Genomic DNA, 23,218 nt, shown 5'->3' with positions numbered 1-23,218 from the left:
CTCCTCCTGTCCCTGTGTAACTGACTCGAGGAGAGGGGGCTGAATGGACCTCTTCCTGTTGCTGTGTAACAGACCCGAGTAGGGGGGGCTGAATGGGCCTCCTCCTGTTCCTGTGTAACAGACTTGAGTAGGGGGCTGAATGGGCCTCCTCCTGTTCCTGTGTAACAGACTTGAGGAGGGGGGCCGAATGGGCCTCCTCCTGTTCCTGTCTAACAGACTCGAGGGGCTGAATGGGCCTCCTCATGTTCCTGTGTAGTAGACTCGAGGGGTTGAATGGGCCTCCTCCTGTTCCTGTGTAACAGACTCGAGGGGTTGAATGGGCCTCCTCCTGTGCCTGTGTAACAGACTCGAGGAGGGGAAGGGCTGAATGGGCCTCCTCATGTTCCTGTGTAACAGACGCGAGGAGGGGGGGCTGAATGGGCCTCCTCCTGTTCCTCTGTAACAGGCTCGAGGAGAAGGGGCTGAATGGGCCTCCTCCTGTTCCTCTGTAACAGACTCGAGGAGGGGGGTGGGTGCTGAATGGGCCCCCTCCTGTTCCTGTGTAACAGACTCGAGGGGCTGAATGGGCCTCCTCCTGTTCCTGTGTAACAGGCTCGAAGAGGGGCGGCTGAATGGGCCTCCTCCTGTTCCTGTGTAACAGACTCGAGAGGCTGAATGGGCCTCCTCCTGTTCCTCTGTAACAGACTCGAGGAGGGGGGGGGGTGCTGAATGGGCCCCCTCCTGTTCCTGTGTAACAGACTCGAGAGGCTGAATGGGCCTCCTCCTGTTCCTGTGTAACAGACTCGAGGAGGGGGCTGAATGGGCCTCCTCCTGTTCCTGTGTAACAGACTCGAGGAGGGGTGGCTGAATGGGCCTCCTCCTGTTTCTGTGTAACAGGCTCGAGGAGGGTGGGCTGAATGGGCCTCCTCATGTTCCTGTGTAATAGACTCGAGGAGCTGAATGGGCCTCCTCCTGTTCCTGTGTAACAGACGCGAGGAGGGGGGCTGAATGGGCCTCCTCCTGTTCCTGTGTAACAGGCTCGAGGAGGGTGGGCTGAATGGGCCTCCTCATGTTCCTGTGTAACAGGCTCGAGGAGGGTAGGCTGAATGGGCCTCCTCATGTTCCTGTGTAACTGGCTCGAGGAGGGTCGGCTGAATGGGCCTCCTCATGTTCCTGTGTAATAAACTCGAGGAGCTGAATGGGCCTCCTCCTGTTTCTGTGTAACAGACTCGAGGAGGGGGGTAGAATGGGCCTCCTCCTGTTCCTGTGTAACAGGCTCGAGGAGGGTGGGCTGAATGGGCCTCCTCATGTTCCTGTGTAATAGACTCGAGGAGCTGAATGGGCCTCCTCCTGTTCCTGTGTAACAGACTCGAGGAGGGGGGGTTGAATGGGCCTCCTCCTGTTCCTGTGTAACAGACTCGAGGAGGGGGAGCTGAATGGGCCTCTTCCTGTTCCTGTGTAACAGGCTCGAGTAGGGGGTCTGAATGGGCCTACTCCTGTTCCTGTGTAACAGACTCGAGGGGCTGAATGGGCCTCCTCCTGTTCCTGTGTAATAGACTCGAGGAGCCGAATGGGCCTCCTCCTGTTCCTGTGTAACAGACTCGAGGGGTTGAATGGGCCTCCTCCTGTTCCTGTGTAACAGGCTCGAGGAGGGGGGCTGAATGGGCCTACTCCTGTTCCTGTGTAACAGACTCGAGGGGCTGAATGGGCCTCCTCCTGTTCCTGTGTAATAGACTCGAGGAGCCGAATGGGCCTCCTCCTGTTCCTGTGTAACAGACTCGAGGAGGGGGGCTGAATGGTCCTCCTCCTGTTCCTGTGTAACAGACTCGAGGGGCTGAATGGGCCTCCTCCTGTTCCTGTGTAACAGACTCGAGGAGGGGGGCTGAATGGGCCTCCTCCTGTTCCTGTGTAACAGACTCGAGGAGGGCGTGCTGAATGGGCCTCCTCCTGTACCTGTGGAACAGACTCGAGGATAGGGGGTTGAATGGGCCTCCTCCTGTTCCTGTGTAACAGACTCGAGGAGAGGGGTTGAATGGGCCTCCTCCTGTTCCTGTGTAACAGACCCGAGAGGCTGAATGGGCCTCCTCCTGTTCCTGTGTAACAGACTCGAGGAGGGGGGGCTGAATGGGCCTCCTCCTGTCCCTGTGTAACTGACTCGAGGAGAGGGGGCTGAATGGACCTCTTCCTGTTGCTGTGTAACAGACCCGAGTAGGGGGGGCTGAATGGGCCTCCTCCTGTTCCTGTGTAACAGACTTGAGTAGGGGGCTGAATGGGCCTCCTCCTGTTCCTGTGTAACAGACTTGAGGAGGGGGGCCGAATGGGCCTCCTCCTGTTCCTGTCTAACAGACTCGAGGGGCTGAATGGGCCTCCTCATGTTCCTGTGTAGTAGACTCGAGGGGTTGAATGGGCCTCCTCCTGTTCCTGTGTAACAGACTCGAGGGGTTGAATGGGCCTCCTCCTGTGCCTGTGTAACAGACTCGAGGAGGGGAAGGGCTGAATGGGCCTCCTCATGTTCCTGTGTAACAGACGCGAGGAGGGGGGGCTGAATGGGCCTCCTCCTGTTCCTCTGTAACAGGCTCGAGGAGAAGGGGCTGAATGGGCCTCCTCCTGTTCCTCTGTAACAGACTCGAGGAGGGGGGTGGGTGCTGAATGGGCCCCCTCCTGTTCCTGTGTAACAGACTCGAGGGGCTGAATGGGCCTCCTCCTGTTCCTGTGTAACAGGCTCGAAGAGGGGCGGCTGAATGGGCCTCCTCCTGTTCCTGTGTAACAGACTCGAGAGGCTGAATGGGCCTCCTCCTGTTCCTCTGTAACAGACTCGAGGAGGGGGGGGGGTGCTGAATGGGCCCCCTCCTGTTCCTGTGTAACAGACTCGAGAGGCTGAATGGGCCTCCTCCTGTTCCTGTGTAACAGACTCGAGGAGGGGGCTGAATGGGCCTCCTCCTGTTCCTGTGTAACAGACTCGAGGAGGGGTGGCTGAATGGGCCTCCTCCTGTTTCTGTGTAACAGGCTCGAGGAGGGTGGGCTGAATGGGCCTCCTCATGTTCCTGTGTAATAGACTCGAGGAGCTGAATGGGCCTCCTCCTGTTCCTGTGTAACAGACGCGAGGAGGGGGGCTGAATGGGCCTCCTCCTGTTCCTGTGTAACAGGCTCGAGGAGGGTGGGCTGAATGGGCCTCCTCATGTTCCTGTGTAACAGGCTCGAGGAGGGTAGGCTGAATGGGCCTCCTCATGTTCCTGTGTAACTGGCTCGAGGAGGGTCGGCTGAATGGGCCTCCTCATGTTCCTGTGTAATAAACTCGAGGAGCTGAATGGGCCTCCTCCTGTTCCTGTGTAACAGACTCGAGGAGGGGGGGTAGAATGGGCCTCCTCCTGTTCCTGTGTAACAGGCTCGAGGAGGGTGGGCTGAATGGGCCTCCTCATGTTCCTGTGTAATAGACTCGAGGAGCTGAATGGGCCTCCTCCTGTTCCTGTGTAACAGACTCGAGGAGGGGGGGTTGAATGGGCCTCCTCCTGTTCCTGTGTAACAGACTCGAGGAGGGGGAGCTGAATGGGCCTCTTCCTGTTCCTGTGTAACAGGCTCGAGTAGGGGGTCTGAATGGGCCTACTCCTGTTCCTGTGTAACAGACTCGAGGGGCTGAATGGGCCTCCTCCTGTTCCTGTGTAATAGACTCGAGGAGCCGAATGGGCCTCCTCCTGTTCCTGTGTAACAGACTCGAGGGGTTGAATGGGCCTCCTCCTGTTCCTGTGTAACAGGCTCGAGGAGGGGGGCTGAATGGGCCTACTCCTGTTCCTGTGTAACAGACTCGAGGGGCTGAATGGGCCTCCTCCTGTTCCTGTGTAATAGACTCGAGGAGCCGAATGGGCCCCCTCCTGTTCCTGTGTAACAGACTCGAGGGGCTGAATGGGCCTCCTCCTGTTCCTGTGTAAAAGACTCGAGGAGGGGTTCTGAATGGGCATCCTCCTGTTCCTGTCTATCAGACTCGAGGAGGGGGGGGCTGAATGGGCCTCCTCCTGTCCCTGTGTAACTGACTCGAGGAGAGGGGGCTGAATGGACCTCTTCCTGTTCCTGTGTAACACGCCCGAGGAGGGGGGGCTGAATGGACCTCCTCCTGTTCCTGTGTAACAGGCTCGAGGAGGAGGGCTGAATGGACCTCCTCCTGTTCCTGTGTAACAGGCCCGAGGAGGGGGGGCTGAATGGGCCTCCTCCTGTTCCTGTGTAACAGACTCGAGGAGGGGGGGCTGAATGGGCCTCCTCCTGTTCCTGTGTAACAGGCTCGAGGAGGAGGGCTGAATGGACCTCCTCCTGTTCCTGTGTAACAGGCCCGAGGAGGGGGGGCTGAATGGGCCTCCTCCTGTTCCTGTGTAACAGACTTGAGGAGGGGGCTGAATGGTCCTCCTCCTGTTCCTGTGTAACAGACTCGAGGGGCTGAATGGGCCTCCTCCTGTTACTGTGTAACAGACTCGAGGGGCTGAATGGGCCTCCTCCTGTTCCTGTGTAACAGACTCGAGGAGGGGGGCTGAATGGTCCTCCTCCTGTTCCTGTGTAACAGACTCGAGGGGCTGAATGGGCCTCCTCCTGTTCTTGTGTAACAGACTCGAGGAGGGGGGCTGAATGGGCCTCCTCCTGTTCCTGTGTAACAGACTCGAGGAGGGGGGGCTGAATGGGCCTACTCCTGTTCCTGTGAAACAGACTCGAGGAGTGGCTGAATGGGCCTCCTCCTGTTCCTGTGTAACAGACTCGAGGAGGGGCTGATGTGGCCTCCTCCTGTTCCTGTGTAACAGACTCGAGGAGGGGGGGCTGAATGGGCCTCCTCCTGTTCCTGTGTAACAGACCCGAGGGGCTGAATGGGCGTCCTCCTGTTCCCGTGTAACAGGCTCGAGGAGGGGGGGCTGAATGGGCCTCCTCCTGTTCCTGTGTAACAGGCTCGAGGAGGGTGGGCTGAATGGGCCTCCTCCTGTTTCTGTGTAACAGGCTCGAGGAGGGTGGGCTGAATGGGCCTCCTCATGTTCCTGTGTAATAGACTCGAGGGGCTGAATGGGCCTCCTCCTGTTCCTGTGTAACAGACGCGAGGAGGGGGAGCTGAATGGGCCTCCTCCTGTTCCTGTGTAACTGGCTCGAGGAGGGTCGGCTGAATGGGCCTCCTCATGTTCCTGTGTAACTGGCTCGAGGAGGGTCGGCTGAATGGGCCTCCTCATGTTCCTGTGTAATAGACTCGAGGAGCTGAATGGGCCTCCTCCTGTTCCTGTGTAACAGACTCGAGGAGGGGGGGTAGAATGGGCCTCCTCCTGTTCCTGTGTAACAGGCTCGAGGAGGGTGGGCTGAATGGGCCTCCCCATGTTCCTGTGTAATAGACTCGAGGAGCTGAATGGGCCTCCTCCTGTTCCTGTGTAACAGACTCGAGGAGGGGGGGTTGAATGGGCCTCCTCCTGTTCCCGTGTAACAGACTCGAGGAGGGGAGGCTGAATGGGCCTCCTCCTGTTCCTGTGTAACGGACTCGAGGAGGGGGGGTTGAATGGGCCTCCTCCTGTTCCTGTGTAACAGACTCGAGGAGGGGGAGCTGAATGGGCCTCTTCCTGTTCCTGTGTAACAGGCTCGAGGAGGGGGGCTGAATGGGCCTACTCCTGTTCCTGTGTAACAGACTCGAGGGGCTGAATGGGCCTCCTCCTGTTCCTGTGTAACAGACTCGAGGGGCTGAATGGGCCTCCTCCTGTTCCTGTGTAATAGACTCGAGGAGCCGAATGGGCCTCCTACTGTTCCTGTGTAACAGACTCGAGGACGGGGGGCTGAATGGGCCTCCTCCTGTTCCTGTGTAACAGACTCGAGGACGGGGGGCTGAATGGGCTCCCTCCTGTTCTTGTGTAACAGACTCGAGGAGGGGCTGATGTGGCCTCCTCCTGTTCCTGTGTAACAGACCCGAGGGGCTGAATGGGCCTCCTCCTGTTCCTGTGTAACAGACTCGAGGGGTTGAATGGGCCTCCTCCTGTTCCTGTGTAACAGACTCGAGGAGGGGTTCTGAATGGGCATCCTCCTGTTCCTGTGTAACAGGCTCGAGGGGCTGAATGGGCCGCCTCCTGTTCCTGTCTATCAGACTCGAGGAGGGGGGGGCTGAATGGGCCTCCTCCTGTCCCTGTGTAACTGACTCGAGGAGAGGGGGCTGAATGGACCTCTTCCTGTTCCTGTGTAACACGCCCGAGGAGGGGGGGCTGAATGGACCTCCTCCTGTTCCTGTGTAACAGGCTCGAGGAGGAGGGCTGAATGGACCTCTTCCTGTTCCTGTGTAACAGGCCCGAGGAGGGGGGGCTGAATGGGCCTCCTCCTGTTCCTGTGTAACTGGCTCGAGGAGGGTCGGCTGAATGGGCCTCCTCCTGTTCCTGTGTAACAGACTCGAGGAGGGGGGGCTGAATGGGCCTCCTCCTGTTCCTGTGTAACTGGCTCGAGGAGGGTCGGCTGAATGGGCCTCCTCATGTTCCTGTGTAACTGGCTCGAGGAGGGTCGGCTGAATGGGCCTCCTCATGTTCCTGTGTAATAGACCCGAGGAGCTGAATGGGCCTCCTCCTGTTCCTGTGTAACAGACGCGAGGAGGGGGGCTGAATGGGCCTCCTCTTGTTCCTGTGTAACAGGCTCGAGGAGGGTGGGCTGAATGGGCCTCCTCATGTTCCTGTGTAACAGACTCGAGGAGGGGGGGCTGAATGGGCCTCCTCCTGTTCCTGTGTAACAGACTCGAGGAGGGTCGGCTGAATGGGCCTCCTCCTGTTCCTGTGTAACTGGCTCGAGGAGGGTCGGCTGAATGGGCCTCCTCATGTTCCTGTGTAACTGGCTCGAGGAGTGTCGGCTGAATGGGCCTCCTCCTGTTCCTGTGTAACTGGCTCGAGGAGGGTCGGCTGAATGGGCCTCCTCCTGTTCCTGTGTAACAGACTCGAGGAGGGGGGGCTGAATGGGCCTCCTCCTGTTCCTGTGTAACTGGCTCGAGGAGGGTCGGCTGAATGGGCCTCCTCATGTTCCTGTGTAACTGGCTCGAGGAGGGTCGGCTGAATGGGCCTCCTCATGTTCCTGTGTAATAGACTCGAGGAGCTGAATGGGCCTCCTCCTGTTCCTGTGTAACAGACTCGAGGAGGGGGGGTAGAATGGGCCTCCTCCTGTTCCTGTGTAACAGGCTCGAGGAGGGTGGGCTGAATGGGCCTCCTCATGTTCCTGTGTAATAGACTCGAGGAGCTGAATGGGCCTCCTCCTGTTCCTGTGTAACAGACTCGAGGAGGGGGGGTTGAATGGGCCTTCTCCTGTTCCCGTGTAACAGACTCGAGGAGGGGAGGCTGAATGGGCCTCCTCCTGTTCCTGTGTAACAGACTCGAGGAGGGGGGGTTGAATGGGCCTCCTCCTGTTCCTGTGTAACAGACTCGAGGAGGGGGAGCTGAATGGGCCTCTTCCTGTTCCTGTGTAACAGGCTCGAGGAGGGGGGCTGAATGGGCCTACTCCTGTTCCTGTGTAACAGACTCGAGGAGCTGAATGGGCCTCCTACTGTTCCTGTGTAACAGACTCGAGGACGGGGGGCTGAATGGGCTCCCTCCTGTTCTTGTGTAACAGACTCGAGGAGGGGCTGATGTGGCCTCCTCCTGTTCCTGTGTAACAGACCCGAGGGGCTGAATGGGCCTCCTCCTGTTCCTGTGTAACAGACTCGAGGGGTTGAATGGGCCTCCTCCTGTTCCTGTGTAACAGACTCGAGGAGGGGTTCTGAATGGGCATCCTCCTGTTCCTGTGTAACAGGCTCGAGGGGCTGAATGAGCCGCCTCCTGTTCCTGTCTATCAGACTCGAGGAGGGGGGGGCTGAATGGGCCTCCTCCTGTCCCTGTGTAACTGACTCGAGGAGAGGGGGCTGAATGGACCTCTTCCTGTTCCTGTGTAACACGCCCGAGGAGGTGGGGCTGAATGGACCTCCTCCTGTTCCTGTGTAACAGGCTCGAGGAGGAGGGCTGAATGGACCTCTTCCTGTTCCTGTGTAACAGGCCCGAGGAGGGGGGGCTGAATGGGCCCCCTCCTGTTCCTGTGTAACAGACTCGAGGAGGGGGGGCTGAATGGGCCTCCTCCTGTTCCTGTGTAACAGGCTCGAGGGGCTGAATGGGCCTCCTCCTGTTCCTGTGTAACAGGCTCGAGGAGGGGGAGCTGAATGGGCCTCCTCCTGTTCCTGTGTAACAGACTCGAGGAGGAGGGCTGAATGGGCCTCCTCCTGTTCCTGTGTAACAGGCTCGAGGAGGGGGCTGAATGGGCCACCTCCTGTTCCTGTGTAACTGACTCGAGGAGAGGGGGCTGAATGGACCTCTTCCTGTTCCTGTGTAACAGGCTTGAGGAGGGGGCTGAATGGGCCTCCTCCTGTTCCTGTGTAACAGGCTTGAGGAGGGGGCTGAATGGGCCACCTCCTGTTCCTGTGTAACTGACTCGAGGAGAGGGGGCTGAATGGACCTCTTCCTGTTCCTGTGTAACAGGCCCGAGGAGGGGGGGCTGAATGGGCCTCCTCCTGTTCCTGTGTAACAGACTTGAGGAGGGGGCTGAATGGGCCTCCACCTGTTCCTGTGTAACAGGCTTGAGGAGGGGGCTGAATGGGCCACCTCCTGTTCCTGTGTAACAGACTCGAGGAGAGGGGGCTGAATGGGCCTCCTCCTGTTCCTGTGTAACAGACTCGAGTAGAGGGGGCTGAATGGGCCTCCTCCTGTTCCTGTGTAACAGGCTCGAGGAGGGGGGCTGAATGGGCCTCCTCCTGTTCATGTGTAACAGACTCGAGGAGGGGCGGCTGAATGGGCCTCCTCCTGTTCCTGTGTAACAGACTCGAGGGGCTGAATGGGCCTCCTCTTGTTCCTGTGTAAGAGACTCGAGGGGCTGAATGGGCCTTCTCCTGTTCCTGTGTAACTGACTCGAGGAGGGGGGGCTGAATGGACCTCTTCCTGTTCCTGTGTAACAGGCCCGAGGAGTGGGGGCTGAATGGGCCCCCTCCTGTTCCTGTCTAACAGACTCGAGGAGGGGGGGCTGAATGGGCCTCCTCCTGTTCCTATGTAACAGACTCGAGGAGGGGGGTCTGAATGGGCCTCCTCCTGTTCCTGTGTAACAGGCTCGAGGAGGAGGGCTGAATGGACCTCCTCCTGTCCCTGTGTAACTGACTCGAGGAGAGGGGGCTGAATGGACCTCTTCCTGTTCCTGTGTAACAGGCCCGAGGAGGGGGGGCTGAATGGGCCTCCTCCTGTTCCTGTGTCACAGACTCGAGGAGGGGGGCTGAATGGGCCTCCTCCTGTTCCTGGGTAACAGACTCGAGGGGCTGAATGGGCCTCCTCCTGGTCTGCGTAACATACTCGAGGAGGGGCTGAATGGTCCTCCTCCAGTTCCTGTGTAACAGACTCGAGGAGGGGGGCTGAATGGGCCTCCTCCTGTTCATGTGTAACAGACTCGAGGGGCTGAATGGGCCTCCTCCTGTTCCTGTGTAAGAGACTCGAGGGGCTGAATGGGCCTTCTCCTGTTCCTGTGTAACAGACTCGAGGAGGGGGCTGAATGGGTCTCCTTCTGTTCCTGTGTAACAGACTCGAGGAGGGGGCTGAATGGGCCTCCTCCTGTTCCTGTGTAACAGATTCGAGGAGGGGGGCTGAATGGGCCTTCTCCTGTTCCTGTGTAACAGACTCGAGGAGAGGGGCTGAATAGGCCTCCTCCTGTTCCTGTGTAACAGACTCGAGGAGGGGGGCTGAATGGGCCACCACCTGTTCCTGTGTAACAGACTCGAGTAGGGGGCTGAATGGGTCTCCTCCTGTTCCTGTGTAAGTGCCCCGAGGAGGGGGGTCTGAATGGGCCTCATCCTGTTCCTGGGTAACATACTCAAGGAGGGGCTGAATGGTCCTCCTCCTGTTCCTGTGTAACAGTCTCAGGGGGGGGGGGGGGGGTTGAATGGGCCTCCTCCTGTTCCTATGTAACGGACTCGAGGGACTGAATGGGCCTCCTCCTGTTCCTGTGTAACAGACTCGAGGAGGGGGGGCTGAATGGGCCTCCTCCTGTTCCTATGTAACAAACTCGAGGAGCTGAATGGGCCTCCTCCTGTACCTGTGGAACAGACTCGAGGATAGGGGGCAGAATGGGCCTCCTCCTGTTCCTGGGTAACAGACTCGAGGGGCTGAATGGGCCTCCTCCTGGTCTGCGTAACATACTCGAGGAGGGGCTGAATGGTCCTCCTCCTGTTCCTGTGTAACAGACTCGAGGAGGGAGGCTGAATGGGCCTCCTCCTGTTCCTGTGTAACAGACTCGAGGAGGGGGGCTGAATGGGCCTCCTCCTGTTCCTGTGTAACAGGCTCGAGGGGCTGAATAGGTCTCCTTCTGTTCCTGTGTAACAGACTCGAGGAGGGGGCTGAATGGGCCTCCTCCTGTTCCTGTGTAACAGACTCGAGGGGCTGAATGGGCCTCCTCCTGTTCCTGTGTAACAGACTCGAGGGGCTGAATGGGTCTCCTTCTGTTCCTGTGTAACAGACTCGAGGAGGGGGCTGAATGGGCCTCCTCCTGTTCCTGTGTAACAGACTCGAGGAGAGGGGGCTGAATGGGCCTCCTCCTGTTCCTGTGTAACAGACTCGAGGAGGGGGGAGCTGAATGGGCCTCCTCCTGTTCCTGTGTAACAGACTCGAGGAGAGGGGGTTGAATGGGCCTCCTCCTGTTCCTGTGTAACAGACTCGAGGAGGGGGGTCTGAATGGGCTTCCTCCTGTTCCTGTGTAACAGACGGGAGGAGGAGGGGCTGAATGGGCCTCCTCCTGTTCCTGTGTAACAGACTCGAGGGGTCTGAATGGGCCTCCTCCTGTTCCTGTGTAACAGACTCGAGGGGCTGAATGGGCCTCCTCCTGTTCCTGGGTAACAGACTCGAGGGGCTGAATGGGCCTCCTCCTGTTCCTGTGTAACAGACTCGAGGAGGGGGCTGAATGGGGCTCCTCCTGTTCCTGTGTAACAGACTCGAGGAGAAGGGGCTGAATGGGCCTCCTCCTGTTCCTGTGTAACAGACTCGAGGAGGGGGCTGAATGGGCCTCCTCCTGTTCCTGTGTAACAGAATCGAGGAGGGGGGTGGGGGGGGTGGGGGTGGGGGGTGGGGGCGGGGGGCGTGCTGAATGGGCCTCCTCCTGTTCCTGTGTAACAGACTCGAGGAGAGGGGTTGAATGGGCCTCCTCCTGTTCCTGTGTAACAGACCCGAGAGGCTGAATGGGCCTCCTCCTGTTCCTGTGTAACAGACTCGAGGAGAGGGGGCTGAATGGGCCTCCTCCTGTTCCTGTGTAACAGACTCGAGGAGGGGGGGCTGAATGGGCCTCCTCCTGTCCCTGTGTAACTGACTCGAGGAGAGGGGGCTGAATGGACCTCTTCCTGTTGCTGTGTAACAGACCCGAGTAGGGGGAGCTGAATGGGCCTCCTCCTGTTCCTGTGTAACAGACTTGAGGAGGGGGGCCGAATGGGCCTCCTCCTGTTCCTGTCTAACAGACTCGAGGGGCTGAATGGGCCTCCTCATGTTCCTGTGTAGTAGACTCGAGGGGTTGAATGGGCCTCCTCCTGTTCCTGTGTAACAGACTCGAGGGGTTGAATGGGCCTCCTCCTGTTCCTGTGTAACAGACGCGAGGAGGGGGGGCTGAATGGGCCTCCTCCTGTTCCTCTGTAACAGGCTCGAGGAGAAGGGGCTGAATGGGCCTCCTCCTGTTCCTGTGTAACAGACCCGAGAGGCTGAATGGGCCTCCTCCTGTTCCTGTGTAACAGACTCGAGGAGAGGGGGCTGAATGGGCCTCCTCCTGTTCCTGTGTAACAGACTCGAGGAGGGGGGGCTGAATGGGCCTCCTCCTGTCCCTGTGTAACTGACTCGAGGAGAGGGGGCTGAATGGACCTCTTCCTGTTGCTGTGTAACAGACCCGAGTAGGGGGGGCTGAATGGGCCTCCTCCTGTTCCTGTGTAACAGACTTGAGGAGGGGGGCCGAATGGGCCTCCTCCTGTTCCTGTCTAACAGACTCGAGGGGCTGAATGGGCCTCCTCATGTTCCTGTGTAGTAGACTCGAGGGGTTGAATGGGCCTCCTCCTGTTCCTGTGTAACAGACTCGAGGGGTTGAATGGGCCTCCTCCTGTTCCTGTGTAACAGACGCGAGGAGGGGGGGCTGAATGGGCCTCCTCCTGTTCCTCTGTAACAGGCTCGAGGAGAAGGGGCTGAATGGGCCTCCTCCTGTTCCTCTGTAACAGACTCGAGGAGGAGGGTGGGTGCTGAATGGGCCCCCTCCTGTTCCTGTGTAACAGACTCGAGGGGCTGAATGGGCCTCCTCCTGTTCCTGTGTAACAGGCTCGAAGAGGGGCGGCTGAATGGGCCTCCTCCTGTTCCTGTGTAACAGACTCGAGAGGCTGAATGGGCCTCCTCCTGTTCCTCTGTAACAGACTCGAGGAGGGCGGGGGGGTTGCTGAATGGGCCCCCTCCTGTTCCTGTGTAACAGACTCGAGAGGCTGAATGGGCCTCCTCCTGTTCCTGTGTAACAGACTCGAGGAGGGGGGGCTGAATGGGCCTCCTCCTGTTCCTGTGTAACAGACTCGAGGAGGGGGGGCTGAATGGGCCTCCTCCTGTTCCTGTGTAACAGACTCGAGGACGGGGGGCTGAATGGGCTCCCTCCTGTTCTTGTGTAACAGACTCGAGGAGGGGCTGATGTGGCCTCCTCCTGTTCCTGTGTAACAGACCCGAGGGGCTGAATGGGCCTCCTCCTGTTCCTGTGTAACAGACTCGAGGGGTTGAATGGGCCTCCTCCTGTTCCTGTGTAACAGACTCGAGGAGGGGTTCTGAATGGGCATCCTCCTGTTCCTGTGTAACAGGCTCGAGGGGCTGAATGGGCCGCCTCCTGTTCCTGTCTATCAGACTCGAGGAGGGGGGGGCTGAATGGGCCTCCTCCTGTCCCTGTGTAACTGACTCGAGGAGAGGGGGCTGAATGGACCTCTTCCTGTTCCTGTGTAACACGCCCGAGGAGGGGGGGCTGAATGGACCTCCTCCTGTTCCTGTGTAACAGGCTCGAGGAGGAGGGCTGAATGGACCTCTTCCTGTTCCTGTGTAACAGGCCCGAGGAGGGGGGGCTGAATGGGCCCCCTCCTGTTCCTGTGTAACAGACTCGAGGAGGGGGGGCTGAATGGGCCTCCTCCTGTTCCTGTGTAACAGGCTCGAGGAGGAGGGCTGAATGGACCTCCTCCTGTCCCTGTGTAACTGACTCGAGGAGAGGGGGCTGAATGGACCTCTTCCTGTTCCTGTGTAACAGGCCCGAGGAGGGGGGGCTGAATGGGCCTCCTCCTGTTCCTGTGTAACAGACTTGAGGAGGGGGCTGAATGGGCCTCCACCTGTTCCTGTGTAACAGGCTTGAGGAGGGGGCTGAATGGGCCACCTCCTGTTCCTGTGTAACAGACTCGAGGAGAGGGGGCTGAATGGACCTCTTCCTGTTCCTGTGTAACAGGCCCGAGGAGCGGGGGCTGAATGGACCTCCTCCTGTTCCTGTGTAACAGGCTCGAGGAGGAGGGCTGAATGGACCTCTTCCTGTTCCTGTGTAACAGACCCGAGGAGTGGGGGCTGAATGGGCCCCCTCCTGTTCCTATGTAACAGACTCGAGGAGGGGGGTCTGAATGGGCCTCCTCCTGTTCCTGTGTAACAGGCTCGAGGAGGAGGGCTGAATGGACCTCCTCCTGTCCCTGTGTAACTGACTCGAGGAGAGGGGGCTGAATGGACCTCTTCCTGTTCCTGTGTAACAGGCCCGAGGAGGGGGGGCTGAATTGGCCTCCTCCTGTTCCTGTGTCACAGACTCGAGGAGGGGGGCTGAATGGGCCTCCTCCTGTTCCTGGGTAACAGACTCGAGGGGCTGAATGGGCCTCCTCCTGGTCTGCGTAACATACTCGAGGAGGGGCTGAATGGTCCTCCTCCAGTTCCTGTGTAACAGACTCGAGGAGGGGGGCTGAATGGGCCTCCTCCTGTTCATGTGTAACAGACTCGAGGAGGGGCGGCTGAATGGGCCTCCTCCTGTTCCTGTGTAACAGACTCGAGGGGCTGAATGGGCCTCCTCCTGTTCCTGTGTAAGAGACTCGAGGGGCTGAATGGGCCTTCTCCTGTTCCTGTGTAACAGACTCGAGGAGGGGGCTGAATGGGTCTCCTTCTGTTCCTGTGTAACAGACTCGAGGAGGGGGCTGAATGGGCCTCCTCCTGTTCCTGTGTAACAGATTCGAGGAGGGGGGCTGAATGGGCCTCCTCCTGTTCATGTGTAACAGACTCGAGGAGGGGGGCTGAATGGGCCTCCTCCTGTTCCTGTGTAACAGACTCGAGGAGGGGGGCTGAATGGGCCTGCTCCTGTTCCTGTGTAACAGACTTGAGGAGGGGGGCTGAATGGGCCTCCTCCTGTTCCTGTGTAACAGACTCGAGGAGGGGATGCTGAATGGGCCTCCTCCTGTTCCTGTGTAACAGATGAGGGGCTGAATGGGCCTCCTCCTGTTCCTGTGTAACAGATGAGGGGCTGAATGGGCCTCCTCCTGTTCCTGTGTAACAGACTCGAGGAGAGGGGGCTGAATGGGCCTCCTCCTGTTCCTGTGTAACAGGCTCGAGGAGGAGGAGCTGAATGGGCCTCCTCCTGTTCCTGTGTAACAGACTCGAGGAGGCGGCTGAATGGGCCACCACCTGTTCCTGTGTAACAAACTCGAGGAGGGGGGGCTGAATGGGCCTCCTCCTGTTCCTGTGTAACAGACTCGAGTAGGGGCTGAATGGTCCTCCTCCTGTTCCTGTGTAACAGTCTCAGGGGGGGGGGGGGGTTGAATGGGCCTCCTCCTGTTCCTATGTAACGGACTCGAGGGACTGAATGGGCCTCCTCCTGTTCCTGTGTAACAGACTCGAGGAGGGGCGGCTGAATGGGCCTCCTCCTGTTCCTATGTAACAAACTCGAGGAGCTGAATGGGCCTCCTCCTGTACCTGTGGAACAGACTCGAGGATAGGGGGCAGAATGGGCCTCCTCCTGTTCCTGGGTAACAGACTCGAGGGGCTGAATGGGCCTCCTCCTGGTCTGCGTAACATACTCGAGGAGGGGCTGAATGGTCCTCCTCCTGTTCCTGTGTAACAGACTCGAGGAGGGAGGCTGAATGGGCCTCCCCCTGTTCCTGTGTAACAGACTCGAGGAGGGGGGCTGAATGGGCCTCCTCCTGTTCCTGTGTAACAGACTCGAGGAGTGGGGCTGAATGGGCCTCCTCCTGTTCCTGTGTAACAGACTCGAGGAGGGGCTGATGTGGCCTCCTCCTGTTCCTGTGTAACAGACCCGAGGGGCTGAATGGGCCTCCTCCTGTTCCTGTGTAACAGACTCGAGGGGTTGAATGGGCCTCCTCCAGTTCCTGTGTAACAGACTCGAGGAGGGGTTCTGAATGGGCATCCTCCTGTTCCTGTGTAACAGACTCGAGGGGCTGAATGGGCCTCCTCCTGTCCCTGTGTAACTGACTCGAGGAGAGGGGGCTGAATGGACCTCTTCCTGTTCCTGTGTAACAGGCCCGAGGAGGGGGGGCTGAATGGGCCCCCTCCTGTTCCTGTGTAACAGACTCGAGGAGGGGGGGCTGAATGGGCCTCCTCCTGTTCCTGTGTAACAGGCTCGAGGAGGAGGGCTGAATGGACCTCCTCCTGTCCCTGTGTAACTGACTCGAGGAGAGGGGGCTGAATGGACCTCTTCCTGTTCCTGTGTAACAGGCCCGAGGAGGGGGGGCTGAATGGGCCTCCTCCTGTTCCTGTGTAACAGACTCGAGGGGCTGAATGGGCCTCCTCCTGTTCCTGTGTGACAGACTTGAGGAGGGGGCTGAATGGGCCTCCTCCTGTTCCTGTGTAACAGACTTGAGGAGGGGGCTGAATGGGCCTCCACCTGTTCCTGTGTAACAGGCTTGAGGAGGGGGCTGAATGGGCCACCTCCTGTTCCTGTGTAACAGGCTCGAGGAGGAGGGCTGAATGGACCTCTTCCTGTTCCTGTGTAACAGGCCCGAGGAGTGGGGGCTGAATGGGCCTCCTCCTGTTCCTGTGTAACAGACTCGAGGAGGAGGGCTGAATGGACCTCTTCCTGTTCCTGTGTAACAGGCTCGAGGAGGGGGGGCTGAATGGGCCTCCTCCTGTTCCTATGTAACAGACTCGAGGAGGGGGGACTGAATGGGCCTCTTCCTGTTCCTGTGTAACAGGCTCGAGGAGGAGGGCTGAATGGACCTCCTCCTGTCCCTGTGTAACTGACTCGAGGAGAGGGGGCTGAATGGACCTCTTCCTGTTCCTGTGTAACAGGCCCGAGGAGGGGGGGCTGAATTGGCCTCCTCCTGTTCCTGTGTCACAGACTCGAGGAGGGGGGCTGAATGGGCCTCCTCCTGTTCCTGTGTAACAGACTCGAGGAGGGGGGGCTGAATGGGCCTCCTCCTGTTCCTGTGTAACAGACTCGAGGTGCTGAATGGGCCCCCTCCTGTTCCTGTGTAACAGACTCGAGGAGGGGAAGGGCTGAATGGGCCTCCTCCTGTTCCTGTGTAACAGACGCGAGGAGGGAGGGCTGAATGGGCCTCCTCCTGTTCCTGTGTAATAGACTCGAGGGGCTGAATGGGCCTCCTCCTGTTCCTGTGTAACAGACTCGAGGAGGAGGGGGCTGAATGGGCCTCCTCCTGTTCCTGTGTAATAGACTCGAGGAGGGGGACTGAATGGGCCTCCTCCTGTTCCTGTGTAACAGACTCGAGGGGCTGAATGGGCCTCCTCCTGTTCCTGTGTAACAGACTCGAGGAACTGAATGGGCCTCCTCCTGTTCCTGTGTAACAGACTCGAGGAGGGGGCTGAATGGGCCTCCTCCTGTTCCAGTGCAACAGACTCGAGGAGGGGGGTTGAATGGGCCTCCTCCTGTTCCTGTGTAACAGACTCGAGGGGCTGAATGGGCCTCCTCCTGTTCCTGTGTAGTAGACTCGAGGGGTTGAATGGGCCTCCTGTTCACGTGTTACAGACTCGAGGAGCTGAATGGGCCTCCTCCTGTTCCTGTGTAACAGACTCGAGGAGGGGGGGCTGAATGGGCCTCCTCCTGTTCCTGTGTGACAGACTCGAGGAGGGGGGCTGAATGGGCCTCCTCCTGTTCCCGTGTAACAGACTCGAGGAGGGGGGGCTGAATAGGCCTCCTCCTGTTCCTGTGTAACAGACTCGAGGGGCTGAATGGGCCTCCTCCTATTCCTGTGTAACAGACTCGAGAAGCTGAATGGGCTTCCTCCTGTTCCTGTGTGACAGACTCGAGGAGGGGCCTGAATGGGCCTCCTCCTGTTCCTCTGTATCAGACTCGAGGGGCTGAATGGGCCACCTCCTGTTCCTGTGTAACAGGCTCGAGGAGGGGAAGGGCTGAATGGGCCTCCTCCTGTTCCTGTGTAACAGACTCGAGGAGGGGGCTGAATGGGCCTCCTCCTGTTCCTGTGTAACAGACTCGAGGAGAGGGCTGAATGGGCCTCCTCCTGTTCCTGTGTAACAGGCTCGAGGAGAGGGCTGAATGGGCCTCCTCCTGTTCCTGTGTAACAGACTCGAGGAGAGGGCTGAATGGGCCTCCTCCTGTTCCTGTGTAACAGACTCGAGGAGGGGAGGGGCTGATTGGGCCTCCTCCTGTTCCTGTGTAACAGACTCGAGGGGTTGAATGGGCCTCCTCCTGTTCCTGTGTAACAGACTCGAGGAGGGGGCTGAATGGGCCTCCTCCTGTTCCTGTGTAACAGACTCGAGGAGAGGGCTGAATGGGCCTCCTCCTGTTCCCGTGTAACAGACTCGAGGAGGGGAGGGGCTGATTGGGCCTCCTCCTGTTCCTGTGTAACAGACTCGAGGGGTTGAATGGGCCTCCTCCTGTTCCTGTGTAACAGACCCGAGGAGGGGGGGCTGAATGGGCCTCCTCCTGTTCCTGTGTAACAGACTCGAGGAGGGGCTGATGTGGCCGCCTCCTGTTCCTGTGTAACAGACCCGAGGGGCTGAATGGGCCTCCTCCTGTTCCCGTGTAACAGGCTCGAGGAGGGGGGGCTGAATGGGCCTCCTCCTGTTCCTGTGTAACAGGCTCGAGGAGGGTGGGCTGAATGGGCCTCCTCCTGTTTCTGTGTAACAGATTCGAGGAGCTGAATGGGCCTCCTCCTGTTCCTGTGTAACAGACTCGAGGAGGGGGGCTGAATGGGCCTCCTCCTGTACCTGTGTAACTGACTCGAGGAGAGGGGGCTGAATGGACCTCTTCTGTTCCTGTGTAACAGGCCCGAGGAGGGGGGGCTGAATGGGCCCCCTCCTGTTCCTGTGTAACAGACTCGAGGAGGGGGGGCTGAATGGGCCTCCTCCTGTTCCTGTGTAACAGGCTCGAGGAGGAGGGCTGAATGGACCTCCTCCTGTCCCTGTGTAACTGACTCGAGGAGAGGGGGCTGAATGGACCTCTTCCTGTTCCTGTGTAACAGGCCCGAGGAGGGGGGGCTGAATGGGCCTCCTCCTGTTCCTGTGTAACAGACTCGAGGGGCTGAATGGGCCTCCTCCTGTTCCTGTGTGACAGACTTGAGGAGGGGGCTGAATGGGCCTCCTCCTGTTCCTGTGTAACAGACTTGAGGAGGGGGCTGAATGGGCCTCCACCTGTTCCTGTGTAACAGGCTTGAGGAGGGGGCTGAATGGGCCACCTCCTGTTCCTGTGTAACAGGCTCGAGGAGGAGGGCTGAATGGACCTCTTCCTGTTCCTGTGTAACAGGCCCGAGGAGTGGGGGCTGAATGGGCCTCCTCCTGTTCCTGTGTAACAGACTCGAGGAGGAGGGCTGAATGGACCTCTTCCTGTTCCTGTGTAACAGGCTCGAGGAGGGGGGGCTGAATGGGCCTCCTCCTGTTCCTATGTAACAGACTCGAGGAGGGGGGTCTGAATGGGCCTCTTCCTGTCCCTGTGTAACAGGCTCGAGGAGGAGGGCTGAATGGACCTCCTCCTGTCCCTGTGTAACTGACTCGAGGAGAGGGGGCTGAATGGACCTCTTCCTGTTCCTGTGTAACAGGCCCGAGGAGGGGGGGCTGAATTGGCCTCCTCCTGTTCCTGTGTCACAGACTCGAGGAGGGGGGCTGAATGGGCCTCCTCCTGTTCCTGTGTAACAGACTCGAGGAGGGGGGGCTGAATGGGCCTCCTCCTGTTCCTGTGTAACAGACTCGAGGTGCTGAATGGGCCCACTCCTGTTCCTGTGTAACAGACTCGAGGAGGGGAAGGGCTGAATGGGCCTCCTCCTGTTCCTGTGTAACAGACGCGAGGAGGGAGGGCTGAATGGGCCTCCTCCTGTTCCTGTGTAATAGACTCGAGGGGCTGAATGGGCCTCCTCCTGTTCCTGTGTAACAGACTCGAGGAGGAGGGGGCTGAATGGGCCTCCTCCTGTTCCTGTGTAATAGACTCGAGGAGGGGGACTGAATGGGCCTCCTCCTGTTCCTGTGTAACAGACTCGAGGGGCTGAATGGGCCTCCTCCTGTTCCTGTGTAACAGACTCGAGGAACTGAATGGGCCTCCTCCTGTTCCTGTGTAACAGACTCGAGGAGGGGGCTGAATGGGCCTCCTCCTGTTCCAGTGCAACAGACTCGAGGAGGGGGGTTGAATGGGCCTCCTCCTGTTCCTGTGTAACAGACTCGAGGGGCTGAATGGGCCTCCTCCTGTTCCTGTGTAGTAGACTCGAGGGGTTGAATGGGCCTCCTGTTCACGTGTTACAGACTCGAGGAGCTGAATGGGCCTCCTCCTGTTCCTGTGTAACAGACTCGAGGAGGGGGGGCTGAATGGGCCTCCTCCTGTTCCTGTGTGACAGACTCGAGGAGGGGGGCTGAATGGGCCTCCTCCTGTTCCCGTGTAACAGACTCGAGGAGGGGGGGCTGAATAGGCCTCCTCCTGTTCCTGTGTAACAGACTCGAGGGGCTGAATGGGCCTCCTCCTGTTCCTGTGTAACAGACTCGAGAAGCTGAATGGGCTTCCTCCTGTTCCTGTGTGACAGACTCGAGGAGGGGCCTGAATGGGCCTCCTCCTGTTCCTGTGTAACAGACTCGAGGGGCTGAATGGGCCACCTCCTGTTCCTGTGTAACAGGCTCGAGGAGGGGAAGGGCTGAATGGGCCTCCTCCTGTTCCTGTGTAACAGACTCGAGGAGGGGGCTGAATGGGCCTCCTCCTGTTCCTGTGTAACAGACTCGAGGAGAGGGCTGAATGGGCCTCCTCCTGTTCCTGTGTAACAGGCTCGAGGAGAGGGCTGAATGGGCCTCCTCCTGTTCCTGTGTAACAGACTCGAGGAGAGGGCTGAATGGGCCTCCTCCTGTTCCTGTGTAACAGACTCGAGGAGGGGAGGGGCTGATTGGGCCTCCTCCTGTTCCTGTGTAACAGACTCGAGGGGTTGAATGGGCCTCCTCCTGTTCCTGTGTAACAGACTCGAGGAGGGGGCTGAATGGGCCTCCTCCTGTTCCTGTGTAACAGACTCGAGGAGAGGGCTGAATGGGCCTCCTCCTGTTCCCGTGTAACAGACTCGAGGAGGGGAGGGGCTGATTGGGCCTCCTCCTGTTCCTGTGTAACAGACTCGAGGGGTTGAATGGGCCTCCTCCTGTTCCTGTGTAACAGACCCGAGGAGGGGGGGCTGAATGGGCCTCCTCCTGTTCCTGTGTAACAGACTCGAGGAGGGGCTGATGTGGCTGCCTCCTGTTCCTGTGTAACAGACCCGAGGGGCTGAATGGGCCTCCTCCTGTTCCCGTGTAACAGGCTCGAGGAGGGGGGGCTGAATGGGCCTCCTCCTGTTCCTGTGTAACAGGCTCGAGGAGGGTGGGCTGAATGGGCCTCCTCCTGTTTCTGTGTAACAGATTCGAGGAGCTGAATGGGCCTCCTCCTGTTCCTGTGTAACAGACTCGAGGAGGGGGGCTGAATGGGCCTCCTCCTGTTCCTGTGTAACAGGCTCGAGGAGGGGGAGCTGAATGGGCGTCCTCCTGTTCCTGTGTCACAGACTCGAGGAGGGGGGCTGAATGGGCCTCCTCCTGTTCCTGTGTAACAGACTCGAGGGGCTGAATGGGCCTCCTCCTGTTCCTGTGTAACAGACTCGAGGGGCTGAATGGGCCCCTTCCTGTTCCTCTGTAACAGACTCGAGGAGGGGGGGCTGAATGGGCCTCCCCCTGTTCCTGTGTAACAGACTCGAGGAGGGGGGGCTGAATGGGCCTCCTCCTGTTCCTGTGTAACAGGCTCGAGGGGCTGAATGGGCCTCCTCCTGTTCCTGTGTAACAGGCTCGAGGGGCTGAATGGGACTCCTCCTGTTCATGTGTAACAGACTCGAGGAGGGGGCTGAATGGGCCTCCTCCTGTTCCTGTGTAACAGACTCGAGGGGCTGAATGGGCCTCCTCCTGTTCCTGTGTTACAGACTCGAGGAGGGGGGGCTGAATGGGCCTCCTCCTGTTCCTGTGTAACTGCCCCGAGGAGGGGGTGCTGAATGGACCTCACACACTCTCTCTCACACACACCGTCGCACACCCACAGTCACCCTCACCGACACTCACACACACGCACACGCACGCACAATCGCCATTGACAGCAATTCCATTGAAGTTTGTACACTGCGCACAGGCGAGGACCTCATCCTGGGGCGTTCCTGCATTACTCAGGTCAACTCTTGTGATCGGCACAGCGGTTAGCACGGTTGCTTCACAGCTCCAGGGTCCCAGGTTCGATTCCGGCTTGGGTCACTGTCTGTGCGGAGTCTGCACGTCCTCCCCGTGTGTGCGTGGGTTTCCTCCGGGTGCTCCGGTTTCCTCCCACAAGTCTGAAAGACGTGCTGTTAGGTAATTTGGACATTCTGAATTCTCCCTCTGTGTACCCGAACAGGCGCCGGAATGTGGCTTCATTGCAGAGTTAGTGTAAGCCTACTTGTGACAATAAAGATGACTGATTCCTGACTGCAAACTCTCACCGACCCTCCTCTCTCTCTCTCTCTCTCCTTAAAGAGACCTGGCCCTAATTGTTGCAGCGTTGGCCTACAATGAGTGGTTTACAAAACTGTATACCCGCGATCTCAAACTGGTGAGTACTGAGGGAGTGCCGCACTGTCAGAGGGTCAGTACTGAGGGAGTGCAGCACTGTCAGAGGGTCAGTACTGAGGGAGTGCCGCACTGTCAGAGGGTCAGTACTGAGGGAGTGCCGCACTGTCGGAGGGTCAGTACTGAGGGAGCGCCGCACTGTCAGAGGGTCAGTACTGAGGGAGCGCCGCACTGTCAGAGGGTCGGTACTGAGGGAGTGCCGCACTGTCAGAGGGTCAGTACTGAGGGAGCGCCGCACTGTCAGAGGGTCAGTACTGAGGGAGTGCCGCACTGTCAGAGGGTCAGTACTGAGGGAGTGCCGCACTGTCAGAGGGTCAGTACTGAGGGAGTGCCGCTCTGTCAGAGGGTTAGTACTGAGGGAGTGCCGCACTGTCAGAGGGTCAGTACTGAGGGAGTGCCGCACTGTCAGAGGGTCAGTACTGAGGGAGCGCCGCACTGTCAGAGGGTCAGTACCGAGGGAGTACGGCACTGTCAGAGGGTCAGTACTGAGGGAGCGCTGCACCGACAGAGGGTCAGTACTGAGGGAGTGCCGCACTGTCAGAGGGTCAGTACTGAGGGAGTGCCGCACTGTCAGAGGGTTAGTACTGAGGGAGTGCTGCACTGTCAGAGGGTCAGTACTGAGGGAGCGCTGCACCGACAGAGGGTCAGTACTGAGGGAGTGCTGCACTGTCAGAGGGTTAGTACTGAGGGAGCGCCGCACTGTCAGAGGGTCAGTACTGAGGGAGTGCTGCACTGTCAGAGGGTCAGTACTGAGGGACTGCCGCACTGTCAGAGGGTCAGTACTGAGGGAGTGCCGCACTGTCAGAGGGTTAGTACTGAGGGAGTGCCGCACTGTCAGAGGTTCAGTACTGAGGGAGTGCCGCACTGTCAGAGGGTCAGTACTGAGGGAGTGCCGCACTGTCTGAGGGTCAGTACTGAGGGAGTGCTGCACTGTCAGAGGGTCAGTACTGAGGGAGTGCCGCACTGTCAGAGGGTCAGTAATGAGGGAGTGCCGCACTGTCAGAGGGTCAGTACTGTGGGAATGCTGCACTGTCAGAGACTCAGTACTGAGGGAGTGCAGCACTGTCAGAGGGTCAGTACTGAGGGAGTGCCGCACTGTCAGAGGATCAGTACTGAGGGAGTGCCGCACTGTCAGAGGGTCAGTACGGAGTGAGCTCCACACTGTCAGAGGGCCAGTACTGAGGGAGTGCCGC

The 23,218-nt window shown here is 58.9% G+C and overlaps 1 long non-coding RNA gene across 1 annotated transcript in view; it reads left to right on the top strand.

The window, feature by feature from the left end:
* Positions 1–22,009, top strand: part of LOC140406816 (uncharacterized) — a 78,265-nt gene extending 56,256 nt beyond the window's left edge. Inside the window, exon 3 of the long non-coding RNA XR_011939316.1 lies at positions 21,933–22,009. This is a non-coding gene — a long non-coding RNA (uncharacterized lncRNA). The remainder of the gene's footprint in view (positions 1–21,932) is intronic.
* The last annotated feature ends 1,209 nt before the right edge of the window (positions 22,010–23,218 follow it).

Source organism: Scyliorhinus torazame, unplaced genomic scaffold (assembly GCF_047496885.1).
Source record: "Scyliorhinus torazame isolate Kashiwa2021f unplaced genomic scaffold, sScyTor2.1 scaffold_889, whole genome shotgun sequence".
Taxonomy (NCBI): Eukaryota; Metazoa; Chordata; class Chondrichthyes; order Carcharhiniformes; family Scyliorhinidae; genus Scyliorhinus; species Scyliorhinus torazame.
Note: the sequence above shows the minus strand (reverse complement) of the source record. Positions and strands in the feature narration are given on the sequence as shown.